Raw genomic sequence first — 4,695 nt, 5'->3', positions numbered from 1 at the left:
TGAGTGATAGAGGTCTTTGGTGCAGGGTCAAAGGCCTATTTACACTACCCAATATCATAAGTGGCTTCTTTCTCTGCCATTTGAAAGGGGTGGCAACAGATGAAAATGGCCATATGGATAGGTCACTGCTCTCTGCTTCGTATATGTGACTTGTACAGCATGCTATTCTGGCCAACTCCCACCTGACTTTAACTGCATTTCCGCGTAACTCAAGGGTTAACGGAGAGAGAGAGACAAGTGTTTTAGCAGGACTTCACCCCACCCCCTTTCAGTTGCTAATGGCTAATAGTAACAAAAACACTGGGATTAAAGTCCATTTCTTTAGGAATGGTTTCCTTTGAAATGACACCCTTAGATTTAAAAATATCCGCGGTTAATCATTATGTTCGCTCTTTGCTTTGCAAGGAGATCTCAAAGCAGGTGACTTGTCTTCATTTTGTGTAGAAAAGGAGTCAGCTCCCAGTGGTCGCGCAGGATAAATGGAAAAGGCAGGACTCGAGAATGATGAGAGACACTCAGTGTGAAATCAACAAAATGGCATAGAAAGAGCTTCCCAGTATAACCGGATTTTTTTCATGGGATCACACTGACCTTCCAGGTCAGTGGGAAGAGAATGGATTCTGTGATCATGACTAGCCATTTAATAAAGGTAGGTTTCTGCTTCAGACCACACCCAAAGTAAAGCTTAAAATGTGAAAAAAAAAAAAATCTCACAGTTTTAAAAAATGGTGAGGTCATGTTTAAAATGATCTTGGGAGGCCTTTCTAAGTGTGTGGGAAGTGCAAAAACCATAAAGAAAAATATGGAATAATTTGATTCCGTAAAAATTTATCATGATCACTTATATATACCAAATACTAAATAATATTCAAAAGCAAACGGGAAGACCATACTTTTGGTACCTATGAAAGAGTTAATCACAAGATATTTATGATGCATATGGCAGATTTCATAAAGCATTTAGAAATCAACAAGAAAAAGAGGAACAAGTTAATAGAAAACAGGCAAAAGAAATGAACATCACTTTACATAAGAAGAAATGTAAATAAATGGCCAGTGAACCCATGAAAAACATATCGAACCTCCCTGGTAAATGTCAAGAGTTGCACATTTAAACAACTGAAAGTTAATTTTTCTTCCAAAAAAATTGGCGAAGATAAAAATAAAAATGCTGGCAGTGTTGCAGGGAAATAAGTATTTTTTTTTTTAATACCACTTGTGGCCATGTAAATTGCTGCAACTTTTCCAGAGGGACATTTGGAAATACAGAAGAAAAGCCTTGAAATTGTACTGTGCTGTGACCCATAAATTCTACTTGTAGGAATCAGTCTGAAAGGAATAATCAAGGCTATGTGCAAAGATTTGCGTTTAGAATGTTGATCAAAGCACCTTTATAATAACTAAAAATTGGGCACAGCTTAAGTTTCCAACAATGGGGAATCAGTTAAATGTATCATGGTATGGGTGTATGATGGAACTTCGTGTAACTTTAGCATGTGGTAGAAAAAAATTATATTTAATGTCAAGGAAAAATATTCACTATTATCTTGTTCTGAAAAAAAAGTAGCTTAAAATTATATCATAAAGTTACATGTTATAGATGCACAGGAAGATAGGGTAGAATAATATATATCATGTATATCAAAGTATTAAAAACACTTTTCTCTAGGCGTAGGAATGATAGATATTTTTATTTTTATTTAAAAATTTTTGTAATGTTTATTTTTGAGAGAGAGAGAGACAGAACACGAGCTGGGGAGGGACAGAGAGAGCGAGACACGTAGGATCTGAAGCAGGTTTCAGGCTCTGAGCAGTCAGCACAGAGCCTGACGCAGGGTTCAAACCCATGGACCATGAGATCATGACCTGAGCCAAAGTTGGATGCTTAACCGACTGAGCCAGCCAGGTGCCCCAGGAATGATAAATAATTTTAAAATGTCTCCTTTTATCTTTTTCATGGTTGGTTTTTTTTGCTTTAGAGTGAACATGCATTACTTACAGGACAAATGGCAAAGCAATATAGTTTGTTTCAAGTATCATAGCTATAGCACAGTTTAATCATGGAGATTAAATGGGACAATGTAGAAGCAAGTTCCTAACACAGGATTAGAAAAATAAGGGGGCCTCGGTACTGAAGAGTTGGATTTGAATTTGAATCTGAAAAGTTACCACGTAGTCCAAGAACTTGTAGCACTCTCTGTTAAAGACTGACCTCCCTAGATGGTGGCTTGTATGTAGTCCCAACCCACTTGGTTTCTTTGGCTTTGCAGCTAGACTTTGTATTTCAGTGGTTCCTACAGAGCTCCGTAAGATGTCAGGCAAGGAACAGAGAAAAATAAATAAATTCCAGCCTGTCATCTTAAGTTGATCTCTATCAATTCATCTTCTCCACTCTACTGTGAGGCATGCTGGACTGTGACCCCTTCTTTAAGGTGAGCTGAGGCAATGAGTCTTCCTCCACAAACATTCCTGAGCTCAAGAGCATTTGCTGTATTGTCTGTCCCGCTATGCAAAAGTAGAAATTACGCACATGCCTCCAAAACATCAAAGTGAAGCCCAAAGCTGGCGAACTATGGATTGACCACGGACCCCCCCTGGAGTATGCTTTGGATGACCGCAGGGAGAAGCGTGTTCGCAGGTGAAGGGCGCGCTCAGGCGGGGAGGCACGGGGCTGTTTTGGAGCCTGGTTCCCCGTGGAACCCCATGGATTCCCCTGGGTCCTTGGGAAATAAAAGAACTCTATATGGGAACGGAAAATGGCACTCTGTATAAAGGGTCCCTTTAAGATTTGGGGTGTAGCACAGCACTTCTGTGGGATCACTTTGACAAGGTCAAAGTTGTGTGCACGTGCTTACACGGTGCACTAGTGGTTCCTGTAGTGGGGTGTTAGGAATTAGAGGAAGATTTTTCTTTACATCTGTGGAGTATGGTGTTGGGGGCATTGCCGGTGTCCAAAGCACACAATGGCAATCCTTTTGGTGATGGAGAAGGAGGATGGAAAAAAAGAGTTTGGAGGTGAACTCCACACTAGAGCCGTCAGGGCTTATTTCTGTGCATGGCAAAATCCCCTCAAGAGGTCCCAGACATAATTCTGGGGAGCTTGTTAGGAAGTTGGATATTCCATTAGAGCAAGCAGAGTAGAAAAACTCAGCAAAATATGGATTGCAACTATTCATGTAACTTCCCTTTAAACCCAGAGCTTAAGTGCCCTGGGAAAACGTGTCTTACATGGACAAGTGTTCATTTCTATGATTAATTCAGCTGGCTAGAGCTTGGTACTAATGAGACCAAGGCCAAGGCTATTGGCTCTATCCCCATAGGAGCTGTTAGAGTCTCATGGCTCAAACACTGAGGTGACACCCTTCACCCTTGCACATAGTGGGGATTGGGTGAGAGAGTATGATGTCTGACTCCGCTTTTAATGCTTTTCCAACCCCCACGCTTTCCCCTCTAACACAATGCCACCGCTGAGCGCACTCGCACTTGGGATTTTGTAACATGACAATCTAATCAATGATATTGTCTCCGGAGCCACATTGCACTTGAAAAGCAGGAGCTGCCCAAATTACAGACATCGCAGGTTACTCTGTTAGCTAGTCACTTCAATGGTTACAGGTTGCTTTACCAATTGGTTTTCACAGACAAATGCAGCTTGAAAGAAACCATGCCCAGGTCACCCTGCCGCCTGAGAGTTTGGGATCTTGCATAAAATAAGCCTATGTTCTTTCTCCACCTTCCAAGAAGTCGTTGGCAATCTGTAGCCATGTACATTTGGAAAGGAATCAAGTTGGATGCTTTGCCTGGGGCCCCCGGATCCTCTGCCTTGCAGAGTTCCCTCCCTTTGGTCTGAAGCCTTCCAGCCAGGGCTTTAATTACCCCCACACCTTCTCGATCTCTGTATTTATCAGGATTGTTTGACTTGCGCGTGACTGAAACTCAACTCAAACCATCTTTACCAACTCACATACCTGGGAAAGATACCAGGTTTATCACAGAATCTAAAGAAGAGCTGCAGAGATCGGAGTCTTAGAAATCAGAACTGCAATACAACCCTACCAGAGACTTTTCAATTTCTCTTTCTTTCTTTCTTTCTTTCTTTCTTTCTTTCTTTCTTTCTCTCTCTCTCTCTCTCTTTCTTTCTTTCTTTCTTTCTTTCTTTCTTTCTTTCTTTCTCTTTTTCTCATCTTGGCTTCTTTCTGAGAAACGTTTCCTCTGTGCGATAGCCAGCATCCCTAAATGCACATTCTTCTGGGTTAGCAAACACCGCTGTTAAACCACCTTCTCCAAGGGCGCCTGGGTGGCTCAGTCGGTTAAGCATCCGACTTCGGCTCAGGCCGCGATCTCACAGTTCGTGAGTTGGAGCCCTGTGTCGGGCTCTGTGCTGACATTTCAGAGCCTGGAGCCTGCTTCCGATTCTGTGTCCCCCCCCTCTCTCTCTGCCCCACCCCTGCTTGTGCTCTGTCTCTCTCTTTCAAAAATGAATAAACATCAACAAATTAAAAAAAAAAAAACAAACCTTCTCCAGAATCTTTATGGTAATCCAAGAGAAGGGCTCCCCTATGTCCATTTCTTAGACCAAACATTGTTTGCTGAGGGATTGAAGTACTAGGATTGGCTGGGTCCAGGCCACGTGTCCATTCCTCTGGATTGTGTGTATGTGTTGGGGGATGGGGGGAACAGGGAAATTATTTTTTT

The 4,695-nt window shown here is 42.0% G+C and overlaps 1 long non-coding RNA gene across 1 annotated transcript; it reads left to right on the top strand.

Moving 5' to 3' along the window:
• Nucleotides 1–408: 408 nt before the first annotated feature.
• On the top strand, nt 409–4,364 carry LOC121039982 (uncharacterized). The gene is made up of 3 exons (XR_005795074.1): nt 409–649; nt 2,271–2,432; nt 3,642–4,364. It is a non-coding gene; the product is annotated as an uncharacterized LOC121039982 (long non-coding RNA).
• Nucleotides 4,365–4,695: the final 331 nt, after the last annotated feature.

Source organism: Herpailurus yagouaroundi, unplaced genomic scaffold (assembly GCF_014898765.1).
Source record: "Herpailurus yagouaroundi ecotype Mexico unplaced genomic scaffold, PumYag 181, whole genome shotgun sequence".
NCBI classification, from domain to species: Eukaryota; Metazoa; Chordata; class Mammalia; order Carnivora; family Felidae; genus Herpailurus; species Herpailurus yagouaroundi.
Note: the sequence above shows the minus strand (reverse complement) of the source record. Positions and strands in the feature narration are given on the sequence as shown.